Here is a 15371-nt window from a genome sequence, read left to right as displayed (position 1 = left end):
GAGAATGGAATCTCAGAAAGACAGACTTATAATAAAAGAATCAAAGCGTATTCGACCTGGAAGGCATTTTGGAGATCATGTGGCAAAACCTCTTCCTTTTATGAATGGAAAATGAAGCCTGGATCAGGAAGTGATTTGTCCAAAGACACATGGTCCCTGGTAAAGCTGGGATCAAAACCCCTTTGTCTTGATTCTTAGTTTGGTGCTTTTTCCTTTGGTCATGTCATTTAGGCCCCCAATGTAGATTTTCTGTATAGTAAATCTAGGATTTACCTCCTCCCCTCTCTGACAGTACTATTGTCTGTGAAATATAGACTCCTCCTCAAGTTAGTTTCCCTCCTGTTGAGACAAAGATTGGAAAAATGTAATGAGACCAACAGCACTCAGCTTCATTAATGAGCCTTTCAAGATGCCGCCCGGTTCCCACACGTGGGACTGGACCAAATGGGATGGTTGCCCAACAAGAGCCCAAGGGAAGGAGAATGTGAGGCATGAGTCTAACCTGGACATGCACTGACTCAAGCTAGCCTAGCACATGTAGTGGGTGGGAGAACCTGAACTGTGACAGGCAGGATGAAGGTTGCAGCTAAAAATGAGTGCTGAATGTCAAGTTCAAAAGGGGAGGCTAGGGATGAGACTGGAGGATGAATCATGAAGTTGAAGCTGGAAGATTCAAGGAAAGGATGGATTTAGTATAAGAAACGTGGTTCAGAACGCAAGATGCAAACACTCGGTAAATGCTACTGGCGTGCGAGCTTGGTGCCTGGGATGTGGTGATGGGTACTACACAGGACAAGACAGGCATCTTTGAGTGCTCCTGCAGATACCATCTACTGGAAAGATACACATTCTAGGGAAATAGCATCCATAATTTCAAGGAATTACATATATATGCTCACTGGGGAAGCTTTTTGATAACTCAGTTCATCTTTCCTTTGATGTGAAAAAAGCCGAATTAGACTGAAATCTTTTTTCGGCTACTTGTCATTCAGATAGGGTGCTTGCTGACCCTATTATCTTTGCCAAAATCAGAATCCTTCATGTCTGACGCATGTGCTGGTGCGATTCTATCTGGGTTTCAGTGGGAAGCTGTTTTCCCCCTCTGCCCTCTTTTCCATCTGTCCTCACATTTCTGAGTACAGATTAAAAGCCTGGCACTCATTAGCTGGGCACCACTGCAGCCAGTCAGCCCATGTTTACTGGGTGCCCAGGGGTGCCTGGCATTTCCCTGGGCACCTGCAAGAGAAGACAGTGGCTCTGACATCCCTTGCCCTGAGTCTTGGCTCCCAACCGTGCTGCAGGGCAGATGAACAGGCCTGACAAATAGTAATTAGGAGGATAAGCGGGGCTGGGAGTTTGTAATTTTGAGGGGACTGGAGAGGAATGAGATTTTGGATAGAATTATAAAATGTGAGATTTTTTAAACAACAAACAATCATTTTAAATGAAAGAACTTCCAACAAGTGCAGTGTATATTACTGTCCTTACAGAGTGGCAGACATACCCATTCTCATGAATTCTGTAATGGATGCAATATGAAAGAATATTGCCAAAATAAGTGACATTCCCTGGTTGGGAGATGTACTGAGGTTATTTGGGTCTGCCTGCTTATTTTCTACTTAAGGAAACTATTCCATATATATGCTTAGGAGGGTTTAGTTGGGACACACACTTCTAAATAACCTGGATGTTCAGAGTGGGCTCACTAGAAACATTGGCAGTTGCCAGCAGAAGTATAAGATCAGCTAGAATTCCCGTGCTTTGGATGAGGTAAAAGAGGCCCGAATGCCTCTGAATGAAACACCATTCCTCACTCTGTCTCTGCCTAATAAAACCGCACTCATTCTGGACTTCGGAAATCAAAAGCAGCTTTGATTTGTGTGGAGAACTGTGGGTACATTTTTTCCTTTTTTTGTTTTCTCAGAATGTCATTATGTTGTCTGTGCAGTGTGGAAAAACAATTACCTGCTCTCTAAAGAGATGAAGGTTTGCAATTGAAAATACAATGTAAAAGAGAATATTTCCCTTCCTGACTTGAGAATAAAACTGAACCATGCCTATCCCTGAAGACCCAGGGAAAATTCCATTCCCTCGATGAATTTCCCCTCTTAAATATCTTTGTGCTTCCTGAAGGCCCAGCACACTGGTGTGAGTCTACTGGCCACTCAGTAAATACTTGAAGATAAAGGGCGCAGTAATATCACTCATCTAGTGATAACAGTTTTCACTGTTGAGTGCCTACCAGGAGCCAGCTCTGGTGGGAGCTGTTTTATGGTCCTCAATAGTCAGCATCTACATTCCTCATAATGAGCCAGCAAGGAAGGAATTATAGCCCATTTCACAAACGGTCAGCCTGAGACTCACAGAAGTCAAGTCTAAGGCCACACAGCCAGTAAGTAGCAGGACTGGAATCTTGATTCCAAAGCACCTGCTGCGTGCAGAGATCTCAGTGGCTTCTGCACGGGACAGGACACACATTGCTGTGACCAGCCAGTGTGTTCCTCTTTATTTGCACCTGGACAGGACAAGGATTCACGAGTGGGCCAGAGCCCCTTTGAAAATAGCTTTTGAATAATCCATATGAGAAAGGACCAGTAAGTTGGCTTGGCTTCTTGGTTTTCCCATTGCTGTAGCTTGAACTTTAATAAAATGCATATCTTTTATTAGTTTCACTAAATGTCAAGGTTTCATCAGTGTGAGCCACACTTTTCAGGGAGGGAAGTGTGCGCCACTGCCCAGCATATCAACAAGGCAAGGTGAGCTTTCCCAATAATCCTCTCTGTGGCAGGGCCAGCAGTGCAGCCCTCCTGGGTGTCTCCACACATCCCTAGGATGCAGGAGTGGGCAAAGGGGAGGTCCCCAGTGGCTACTTGCTGGCTGATTGATAAAGAGTAATTTTTGGTTTCTTTCTCCTTCTCCAGCATCCAGGGGTATGTGTCAGCTCACTGAGAGAGACCCTTTTCCTCTTGAGATTTCTCTGCCCTTTCTCTGCACCCATCCTGTATGCCTGTTTCTCAGGTTTGAGTAGAAGGCAGATGCTCACAGCCAGCTGTGACGAGCTCTAGGTCTGTCCTTCACTCATATGTCCTTCACACATGTGCCCCTGTGCATTCATTATTTATAGAGCGCCTACTCTGTGCTCAACATCGTGTTCTAAGCAAGACAGGAACCCTGAACCATCTTGGGGATGCGAAGACGCTCTAGGTACCAAAAAATGTGAAGTATGATGAGAACATGTTTATTTATAAGATTCTGTGAGAGCCCCGAAGACTCATTCATTCTGTCAGGGAGTGAAGTGGTGATGCTAGTGCTGTAAGAGAAGTCTTCATAGCTCAGGTGCTCATTTAAACTGAATCTTGAAAGAGAAGTAGGATTTGATTGGCAAACAGGGCAGGTTGATGGGAGTGTTCTGGGCAGACGAATGCCTATGTAAAGGCCTGGAAAAACATGTGGCTTTCAGAGAAGCATCTAGGAAACTCTCATTCTCTGTTTATGTAAATGTGACATATCCTTTAAGTCCAGCCCAAGTCCCCCTTTCTCTGAGAGGCTGATCTAGACGACACCAGGTAACACCTTGCTCTCCTTTTAAAATAATCCTGGGCCGGGCGTGGTGGCTCATGCCTGTAATCCCAGCACTTTAGGAGGCTGAGGAGGACGGATCATGAGGTCAGGAGTGCAGGACCAGCCTGGCCAACCTAGTGAAACACCGTCTCTACTAAAAAATACAAAAAATTTAGCTGGGCATGGTGGCACGTGCCTATAGTCCCAGCTACTCAGGAGGTTGAGGCAGGAGAATTGCTTGAACCTGGGTGGTAAAGGTTGCAGTGAGCTGAGATCCTACCACTGCACTCCAGCTTGGGCAAGAGAGACAGACTTCGTTCCAAAAAGAAAGTAATAATCACCCTGATGTTGGTCAAAGGATCCAAAATTTCAGTTTAGACAGGAGAAATAAGTTCAAGAGAGCTTTTGCACGACACAGTGACTGTAGTTAAAAACAACACACTGCACTGTATACTTGAAAATTGCTGAGAGAGATTTTTAAGTATTCTCACCACAAGAAAATAAGTATGTAAAATAATGTATGTGTTAATTAGCCTGATTTAGCCCTTCCACAAAATACACGTATTTCAAAACATGTTATACACCAAAAATAAATACGATTTTTGTCAATTGAAAAAAATTTTAAATATATACAAAAAATTCTGTAGCATTATCTGTCTATACTTAATCAACTAGTGCCTTGTGTTATTATTTAACTCTCCAATGGATATCTATTTTTTTCCCCTAATTATACTGGTAGCCCTTGGAAGGCACAGAGCATACTCTATATATATTCTGTTTCCCCTACTATGACAAGCAGAGAACAGAGTACTTAAAAATATTTAACATGTATCTAGAATGAGCCAAAAAAAGACAGAGATTTTTCAGAGAACTGCCCTCATTTGACAAATGAGAGGCTCAGAAAGGGGAAACGAACTCTAATGAAATCATTTGGTGGCACAGGTGGGATCAGAACTCAGGTCTTCTGATTCTCAGGTAGTGGCCTGCCTGTTTCATCAGCTGCTTCCCTGTTTGTTGTGGGCAGGTGGATAGATGGATATCATGGGTGTGCGATGCATGTTCATTGCAGTCTTGTATCAATGCCACCCACTCTTCAGCTATCTGCGAAGCCTCTTCATCTCTTTCTCTGTTGCCTCCACACCATCTTGGGGGAGGCAAGTTTGTATTTCCAAAAGTGGAGACCGCTCAGCAATGAATTGTCTCCTACAAGAGCCTTCTGAGGACACCTTTCACAGAGCAGTTGGTATTAAGGGGAGGGGGGAAGAAAGGGAGTGGAGAGGATGTAATTTCCTTTCATTTCTAATTCTTCAGGAGGAAAAGTCTTCCCCCCACCATCTTTGGTGAGTGTTTTCAGAGTAATAATCAGCTGTGGAGTAGGAGGGGTATCCCACACATTTTTAATGAACTCAGATTAATGAGATGTCACCAAGATGATTTTGTTTTACTTTAAAATGAAGTTTCTCTTGTCTTAGAGCCTTTGATTCAGAAGATGCTTATGAACAGAGATGACTGCATGTCAGTGATGCCCAGAAATGCCTTGATCACATACAGTGGCTCACACTGGTCCTGGGCGAAGCTGCCACTTTTTACAGCTATGCCTCAGGATGTGGGCAGTCCTTCTCCTATTCTAAAATCAAAATAGGGTAATAGTGGTATTTCCTTATATGTGTAAATAGTGACTTGCAAAGTACTTCGAGCTTGGTAAAGCACTTTAAATGCTTCATTTATTTTTTTTTAAAGATGCCATCACCGATTTTACTGCATGTCCATCCTATTTATTTATCAAATATTTATTGAGAGCCTATTACCATTCTAAACATTAAGAACACAGCAGTGAAAAAAGACAATGCCTCTATTATTGCAGAACTTGCTTTTTTTCAAAAAAAGACTCAGCCTGGGCACAGTGGCTCATGCCTGTAATCCTAGCACTCTGGGAGGCCGAGGTGGGCGGATCATGAAATCAGGAGATGGAGACCATCCTGGCCAACATGGCGAAACCCGGTCTCTACTAAAAATACAAAAATTAACTGGGTGTGGTGGCACATGCTTGTAATCCCAGCTACTCAGGTGGCTGAGACGCGAGAATCACTTGAACCCAGGAGGCAGAGGTTGCAATGAGCCAAGATTGCGCCACTGCACCCCAGCCTGGGCAACAAGTGCAAAACTCTGTCCAAAAAAAAGAAAAAAAAAAGACTTCGGTAGATCTTTTTTTTTTTTTTTTTTTTTTAAGACTAAAAAAATATTGAATGACAGAGTCTCACTGTTGCCTAGGCTGCAGTGCAGTGGCATGATCATAGTTCACTGCAGCCTTGAACACTTGGGCCCAAGCAATCCTCCACCGCAGTCCCTTGAGTAGCTGAGACTGCAGATGCATGTCACCACATCCAGCTAATTTTGTTGTTGTTGATTTTGGGTACAGACAAGTTCTTGCTGTGTTACCCAGGCTGTTTTTAAACTCCTGGACTCAAGCAATCCCCATCTTAGCCTCCAAAACCTCTGGGATTATAGGTGTGAGCCGCTGTGCCAGGCCTTTAAATACCTTTTATTTTAAAATAATTTTAGATTTGTAGAAGAGTTGTTAAGATAGTAGAGGATGTTTGCATATAACTTGCATCCATCTTCCCTTAACGTTTTTTATTGAAAAAGTTAACATTGGCACAACACTATGAACTAAACTAGAGACTATATTCAGATTCTCCTACTTTTTCTACTACTGTCCCTTTTCTGTTGCAGGATCCAATCCAGGATCTCACATACATTTGGTTGTTATCTCTACTGAGTCTCTTCCAATCTGAGATAGATCCTCCGTCTCTCTTACTTTTCACAACCTTCACACTTTTGAAGGGTACTTATCAGATTTTTTTGTAGAATGTCCCACAGTTTATGTTCATCTGATGTGCTCTTACAATTATACTGGCCTTCTGGATTTTTGGATACATATCACAGAGGGGAAGTGCCCTTCTCATTGCATCAGAGGTACCCGATATCCACATGACATCCCTGGTACAGTTACCTTTGATCACTTGGCCCAGGTGGTGTCTGCCAGGTTCCTCCTCTGTGAAGAGATTATTTTCCCTTTCTGTTTGCTCTTCCTTGGAAGCAAGTTACTAAGTCCTGCCCACCACACTAAAGAGGAGGGGAATTAGCAGAGCTTGCTTTTTAGTGAAAGGATTCAGGAAATAATGAAGTAAATAAACATGAAAAATTATTAATGAATGATGTTTTGAGCAAAGAATTAAAAAAAAAAAGTGAGGACCTAGAAATAGAAATTCCATTTGACCCAGCAATCCCATTACTGGGTATATATCCAAAGGATTATAAATCATTCTACTGTAAGGACACATGCACACGAATGTTCATTGCAGCACTGTTTACAATAGCAAAGACCTGGAACCAACCCAAATGCCCATCGATGATAGAATGGACAGAGAAAATGTGACACATATGCACCATGGAATATTACACAGCCATCAAAAACAATGAGTTCGTGTCCTTTGTAGGGACATGGATGAACCTGGAAGCCATTCTCAGCAAACTGACACAGGAGCAGAAAATCAAACACTGCATGTTCTCACTCATAGGTGGGTGTTGAACAATGAGAACACATGGACATGGGGAGGCGGGCATCACACACTGGGGTCTGTTGGGGGAAATAGGGGAGGGTGGGGAGTTGGGGAGAGATAGCCTGGGGAGAAATGCCAGATATAGGTGAACGGGAGGAAGGCAGCACATCACACTGCCACGTGTGTACCTATGCATCAATCTTGCATGTTCTTCACATGTACCCCAAAACCTAAAATGCAATTTTTAAAAAAGTGATGTGATTGTGAGTGACTGGGTGGTTAGGGACAGTTTTGGTTAAGATCCAAATAATGAGTCTGCCATGAAAAGACCAGGGGGAGAAGCATGCTAGAGAGGGAACAGCTTTCAGGACAGGAGCAAGCTTGGCATGATCAGACCATGTCTCTCCCCTGTCCAAAACCCTCCAACGACTCCCATTCCACCAGAAGGAAAGCTGCAGTCCCAACACTGGTCCACACAGTCTGCACAATCTGTCCCCCATTCGACCTCTGGCCCCACTGACCACCTTGCTGTTCCTCAAACACACCAAGCACACTCCACACTTAGGCCTTGGCATTGGCAGCTCCTTATGGAGAAACTGTTCTCCTATGTACTCTCACGGTCATCTCCCTCACTTCTCTAAAGTTTTATTCAATGTCGTCTTTTCAGATACTTAAACTTTTTTTTTCCTGTATCAACACACACACACACACACACACACACACACACACACAGAGAGAGAGAGAGAGAGAGAGAGAGAGAGAGAAGGTGCCTCAGCCCCTAGAAGTATTGGCACGTGGGTTAGAGGGAAGCCCACTGCATCTAATTAAGTCTCGGAAACTTTCTTAAGCTAACTGGGCCTGCTTAAAATGCCAATAGGTAACTGTGACTCTTTAGCATCCACCTCTTTAAGGATGTTTTTCTGGCCGTTATCACCACCAAGTTGACAAGTAATCAATTCCTTTGCTCCATGCTTTAGACACTGCCTACATTTCAGGTATTAGCAAATTCTGCTGCTCCCTCCTCATTTGCTGGTGATTAAAGAGGCATATGTATCTTGCCTCCCACCAGCCGGCATGAGTTGTATGATATCATACAGTTTTCACTAAACATCATAAATCTCTGCTTTCTCTAATGATGTGGATGTGGATATTGAGGTTACATTTCTTTTCAGGGAAAATAAAAGGTAAGTCAAAACATGTGGTCAGATTAAGAGAAATAAGTCTTGAATAAGAATCTCTCCTAAATGGCCAATGAATCAGCACAGAAAATAAATCAGTGAGGCATAAGTTAGTACCACTATAATTCTGATTTTACAGATGAATAAACTGAGGCAGGGAGTGATAAATAACTTTCCTAAGGCTAGTGCCAGCAACAGAGCCAAGAGTCAAGTTCAAGCCAAGAGTCAAGTTCCTAAGGCTAGTACCAGCAACAGAGCCAAGAGTCAAGTTCAAGTCAAGTTCACTACAGCCAGTGCCTTCTCCTAGCAAAACATCACCAAACAAAGACCGTAAATATCTCTTTCCTAGACTGGAAGGTCCCTGAGGGCAAGAATTATGAATTACTCATAATTGAACCTAGAGATTGGCAAAATAATTCAAACGGCAGGAACTCAAATAGGTATCTGTGAGGAATTAATATTATTCATTATACAGAGTTTAGATTATTCATTGTTTTGGATTAGTCATTCTTCTGTTCCCTTGATGAGGAAGGCATCAGAGACGCTGATCAGACTGTAATGTAAGAATCTATTTTCCTTAGTTGGATTCCTTTTCTATACTTTTTGGGTATTATTTCCTTGTAGAAATGTTTTGTAAATCTGGCCAGAAAAATCAACAGGGAGTTAAGGGAGGTTAAAGGAATTAACATGTATTTGCATCAAAGTGAGTCACGCTGTAGCTAAGAAAGTAGTGGTTTTGTAAATGTAACCCTGACACCAGCTCTGAACTCAAGCAAACATTCTTTTTCCTTTAGAAAAGAAATCAAATACATGCCAGTATGAAAAAAAATGCATCTTACATATTAAAGGTCCACTGTAACTAAACTTTTAATTAAAACGAGCACAAAAATTAAATAATATAACCGGGCAATGTTGATCAAGCTTAGCCTCTGCCCAAGAAAGCTGTGTATTTCTAACCTATTGACATTTTTCAAAACATTAATAACGGGAAAACATCCCAGTGGGGATATCTTGGACTTAAATATTCAAAAGGTTTTTGGAAGGTGTCCTACATCTGGGACTATTAAAAAGGTAAATCAACACAAAGGATTAAAAAAAAAAAATGCTTGGGTTGTTTTAGTACCTTGGAAGGGACCGATACTAAATACAGTTGTTATAGACCAATCTCCCCTCCCTAGATCAGATGGTCCCTGACCTGAGTGGACAACAGTGAGCTAGGAGGATCGGCTGCACAGGACGGTGCACACCTAACAGGCTCCATATCAAGGAAGGGAAATGGATCCTGGTCCATGAATAATCTGGAACAATATAAACAATTCTTTTTGGTCTGAGTTCTGGAAACTGACAGGGAGATGAGAGATGAGGACATAGCTGAAGGGCCATTACGTAAGAAAAGTTCCTTCTTGGTGGTGGGGGGAGTCCTTGTTCTAACTATTCTGTTTCTACGTTAGACCACATGCATTTTTAAAATCTATGACATCTCATCAGCCTGCAACTGGAAAAGAGAGAGGCAAGGGGCTGGTAAAAAAAAAAAAAAAAAAAAAAAAAAAAAACCACCAAACAAAACAGAAAAAAAAATTCTCTCTTTTTTTTTTTTTTTTTTTTTTTATGAGACAGGGTCTCACTCTGTTGCCCAGGCTGGAGTGTAGTGACAAGATCTTGGTTTACTACAATCCCTGCCTTCTGAATCAAGTGATTCTTGTGCCTCAGCCTCCCGAGTAGCTGGGATTACAGACACCCACCTGCACACCTGGCTAATTGTTGTGTTTTCAGAGAGACGGAGTTTCACTATGTCAGCCTGGCTTGTCGTCAACTCCTGGCCTCAAGTATTCCGCCTACTCCAGCCTCCCAAAATGCTGGCACCCTGTGCCAGACCCAGTGCTAAGGTTCTTTATCTCACACTAACTCCTTTTACCCCAACAATAGCCCTTTGAGGTTGACATTATTATTATTACCATTCTTCTCACTTGGGAAGAGCCTAGGTAGAAGGCACACAGTAGATGGCAGAGCTGTCATTCAAATGTGTTTGCTTGAAGCTAGTACTAACGCCAGAGCAACTCATCTGAACCCCACCCTGTGATTACGCATTGACTGGCAGAAAGGAAGGAGAGGAAGAACAATGTTAGCAGCCAGGAAGATGAATCACATGGCTGTGACGTGCCACTGATGTCCCTGTGATGAGTGAGATTGTTGTGACACTCAACTACGAGATGCTAAATTCTTTGAGTGCACATTATGGATTGCTTATAGCTATTCTTTCTATTAATGGGTGATATTTCTGTTCGTCTGGGATGCTTTTATCCTATTTCAGCTACGTTCATGCTTCTCTTTCAAGATCTTGCTTATGTCAGAAAGTCTTCTCCACCTCCCTGATTTGAGTCAGATGTGTCGACAGCACTTGAGCTTGTGAATTTTGTCAGGCTGATGGGAATAGAACCGACTATCTTCCCCACCGGGGCAGACATCTTTTACGGTGTCTGTGTAACTGACAGTGTCTACCTTCTCCAGATAACTGTTCTCTCCACCATCCAGGCAGGTAACCAAGACCTATTTATCTACATGACCTCATCCCACATAGATGGCTGATTAGGTCAGAGGGGACATAAGGTCTAGGCTGGGAAAATCAAATTTCTTCTTTGGAGAATTTGGAATTGGGATAAAGAGCCAGCCAGCTAGTCAGTACAAGAAGGTCTTGCGCCAAAGGAACATAAACTTGGGAGCTGAAGTGGGACCATTTCTACCCTCTCTATACACAGAAAATTTTTAAAAAAAGAGACAGCTCAGGGGGAGAAGGAGAATAAGGCCATCATGCAGAGGTGAGCAATGGAGTAGGAGTGAGTACCTGGTTCATGACCTGGTTTCAGTTTCGGCTTCCAGTTCCTTCATTTGCCCAGTTACCCTTGAGTCCTATGACATATCCCAAAGGTCTTCTAGTAAATCTCCCTTTTAGCTTAACCCCATTTGAGTGAGTTTCTGTTACTTGCACCCCAAAGCACTTTACCTAAGATGCCATCAGGAACTAGAGCCCCCAGAGGACAGTGGGAGGATTTGTTCAGGAGTGCAGTCCCAAGCTAGCACAATTCCTGGCTTAGTTCTATGAATTTTTGTTGAATTTTACTGACAATACAGCTTTTCTATCTATGAGATAGAGATAACACTACCTGGTCCTCCCCAAATTGCCATATGCTCTGGGAAATTAAATGAATTGAAACCAAGGCCTGGCTGGTTCCGCTGAAAGCCACACTTCGCCTCACTGTTGCTCCGTCTCGTCTCGTTTCCAGTTTGAGAAGGCAGGGAGGCTGGGAAGCCGAAAAGCGCTCAGAAGACACGGAACAGCAGGAGAAACTGACAGGCGAGACAGGGTTTGAAAGGGGCTTGTTTTGTTGAGTGCTTTGGAATCAACTTGTTCTTTAATTAAGGGAGAAAAACCACCCTCCAGCTAGTAAAGACACCCCTAAGACAATTAAAATAATGTAAATCAAGCTAAATGAATACTCCAGAAGCGGCACTAGAACTTTGCAGGATGGAGTGTTTGGATGCCCCTGAGGTTTTAAAAGCAAAGCCTGCAACTGCTTTTTGGAGCAGAAACATGCTCCCTTTTGTTTGATGGCAAAGGAGGCTAAATGCCGACACCAATAGGATTCACGGAGGAGTTGGAGGTGACAGAAGCTTCTTGCTGTTTCTGCTCTCTAAAGACCAGAATTGAAAAAAAACCTAAGTGGATGACGCTGATAATTCCCGGGGTTGCTTCCTAGGGGTGCTCAGTGCAGAGAAGTCATTTAACTTGTAATTAATTATACAAATCAAAATGGTTCAAGGGGAACCTAGAGTTTCTAGTATAATACCTTATTCACTACAGAGGCATTTTACCTGGGAGGTGCAAAATAACTGAGGTGTGACTGTGTGTGTGAGACTCTGTGTGTGACTGTGTATGTGGGGGGCAGGCTGTGTATGTGTGTGACTGTGTGTATGTAACTGTGTGTGCGGGGCTGTGTATGTGTGTGACTGTGTGGGGGGGCTGTGTATGTGACCGTGTGTGTGTGACTGTGTGTGAGGGGCTGTGTATGTGTGTGACTGAGTGTGAAGTGGGGCTGTGTATGTGTGTGACTGTGTGTGAAGGGGGGCTGTGTATGTGTGTGACTGTGTGTGGGGGGCTGTGTATGTGTGTGACTGTGTGTGTGGGAGGCTGTGTGACTGTGTGTGTGTGTGTGTGCAGGCACACACACGTGTGCGAGTGCATGCTACTAGTATGGTAGTGGCAGGAGCAGGAGGTTCAATATTTTAAGCATTGTACTAAGAAAAAGTCACACATCCAAGTGAGCAGAACAATCTAAACTTTACTTTTTGATGTTACATCAAATGACTTAATTTCCCAAGATTTTACCTTAAAGGAGGTATGAGGGTGGTTACAAAGTATCTACTCAATCTTCACGAGGTAGGGGAACCTCTCCAATATCACGCAATGAATTTATTACACGTCGATGTTTCTGACCCTCAAGAGAGCACTGTAACTCCTCAATCAATGGTTGATAAGTGATGACAAAATTATGCAGTATTTTACTTCCTTAGGCCTCTTGGTGCTGGAAGAGCTACTCTAATCCTTTCATTTCTGGATGAAGGAAAGGAGATCTTGAGAGATTAAGTGGCTTGGCAAAGGTCACCTAGTCCTAGGGTGATCATACAATTCACTGTGCAAATTGGAGCACCTCTGAAGGTGAAAGGAGGTACTATAATATTAGTTATACCGGGACTAACTGGTGTCAACCTGGACTATTCAGGCAAAGCAAGGCAGGTGATCGTGCTATCTAGACAGCTCAGGGCCTTGCTTCAAACTCACAAGGAATGAGGAATATTCTATGTGCTGGTCTTCTTTGCTAGAATAAACTGCCATCTGGGGGCAGGGAAGGATATCACCTGGAGGCCAGGAAGGGGAGGGCGCTTCCTTGCAGAACCTCAAGCTGATGCATTTTCTCCACAATTAACTGGGCTTAGTAGGGGCTTTACTGCCTTCTGCAGGCCTGAGTGTCTTAGTCCATTTATATCAGAATATCGGCGATGGGGTAATTTATAAAGGGCAGAAATTTATTTTTCACAGTTCTGGAGGCAGGAGAGTCTAAGATCAACACAGCCGGCTCAGTTCTCTGGTGGAGGCTGCAGCCTCTGGAGGGGAGGAATGCTATGTCCTCCCATGGCAGAAGGCAGAAGAGAGAGGAGGAGGAGGCTTTTTCTCCTGGCAGCCCTACAGCAGGGAGCACTGACACTGATAAGAAAACAGCACTCAGAAGGGCCCTCAACCAATCTTCTTAGAATAAGTGTATCAGGAACCAACTCACAACTGCTGATGTAATTTTTTTTTTTTTTTTTTTTTGAGACGGAGTTTCGCTCTTGTTACCCAGGCTGGAGTGCAATGGCACGATCTCGGCTCACCGCAACCTCCACCTCCTGGGTTCAGGCAATTCTCCTGCCTCAGCCTCCTGAGTAGCTGGGATTACAGACACGCACCACCATGCCCAGCTATGTAATTTTTAAGAATTTCACTTCCTGCATGGAAGACGCTCTGGATTCTTGTTAGATGTGGATAGAGGATGGAAACGCGAACGCTATAGATATACAGCATGGAACGCTACACAGTCATCAAACAGAATTATGCCTTTTGCGGTAAGATAGATGCAGCTGGAGGCCATGACCCTAAGTGAATTAATGTAGGAACAGAAAATCAAATACTGCATGTTCTCACTTATAAGTGGGAGCTAAACACTGGGGATTCAGGGGCGTAAAGATGGCAACAACAGACACTGAGGACTCCTGGAGGGGTAGAAAGGGAGGGAAGCAAGTACTCAGTACTATGCTCAGTACCTGGGTGATGGAATCATGCATATCTGAACCTCAGCATCACGAGATGTACCCAATCAACAAACCTACACATGTTCTCCACCTCCGAATCCAAAATAAAAGTTGAAATTATTAAAAAAAAATGTGGCCCACAGATGATGCAGCTTGAAGAAGCATGTTATTGCTAATAAAAACCACCATTTTTGGGCACTCATTCTGTGCAAGGAACTAGACTGAGTATTTTTTTAAACATTGATCCTCTTAATCCGTAGAAGTACTCTATGAAATGGAACTGTTCTGTCTCCTAATTGTGCTGATGGTCATCCAAATCTATCTACCTGTTAAACTTCAGAGAACTGTAAGCCAAAAGAAAAAAGTCAGTTCTACTGTATGACAACTTCAACAACAACAAGAACAACAAAAAGCCTATGTACTGTATACATTCACGGATTGAAATTCAAGAAAGGCAAAACTCTAGTGATTGTAGATCAGTGATGCCAGGGGCTATGGATGGAGGGAAAGGACTGCAGAGGAACATGGAGACTTTCTGGGGTGATGGAAGTGTTCTAGACCATTGTGGTCAGGGTTACACAACTATTTATCTGTGAAAAAGCATCACATTTTACAGTTTAAATTCTTGTGTTTTTTTTTTTTTTTTGTATGCAAACTATACCTCAACAAAGCTGGGGGAAACCACCCTGTAGCATGGACATCATTCATATTTGTCTCAATAATGAGGAAATTGAGGCACAGGGAGGTTGAATAAATTGTCCAGGGTCACAGCTGACAGAGCCAGGATTCAAACACAGGAATGAATAATTCCACCAATTTTCACTTCCACAATTAACAGCTGCTCATGCAAATAGGTCATGGCCCTTAACCTGGGCCATGGGAACGTATTAGCCCTAGAGAGGCAGCTGTAACAGACAGGAAATGCTTGACCCCCACAGAGGACCTTACAGAAACAGCAGCTGTTCTGGGGTGGCCATTTGAGTCCACACACAATCAGTCTTTCCCAAAGCAGGCACAATTATTTGATTTGAAAAACTAGTGCTGGGATGCTAAGTCCTGATGCAGATATCTGGTGGCCCCTGAGCCTTCCCCCCTCTTCTTGGCTGGGAATGTGATTTAAATCCTCCTGGCTAAGCTCATTTCGCCAAATAGCTCCTGCAGGATTCATTTCCAAGGCCAAGTCCAGAAATTTCTAGCTCAGCAAATAGATTCAAAGCAAGATAAT

The 15371-nt window shown here is 43.2% G+C and overlaps 1 protein-coding gene across 2 annotated transcripts in view; it reads right to left on the bottom strand.

Moving 5' to 3' along the window:
- The window catches only part of CA10 (carbonic anhydrase 10), a 538401-nt gene that overhangs the window by 91131 nt on the left and 431899 nt on the right, over positions 1-15371 (bottom strand). The gene's annotated exons all lie outside the window — the stretch shown is intronic.

This window comes from Saimiri boliviensis, chromosome 17 (assembly GCF_048565385.1).
Source record: "Saimiri boliviensis isolate mSaiBol1 chromosome 17, mSaiBol1.pri, whole genome shotgun sequence".
In the NCBI taxonomy this organism is placed as follows: Eukaryota; Metazoa; Chordata; class Mammalia; order Primates; family Cebidae; genus Saimiri; species Saimiri boliviensis.
Note: the sequence above shows the minus strand (reverse complement) of the source record. Positions and strands in the feature narration are given on the sequence as shown.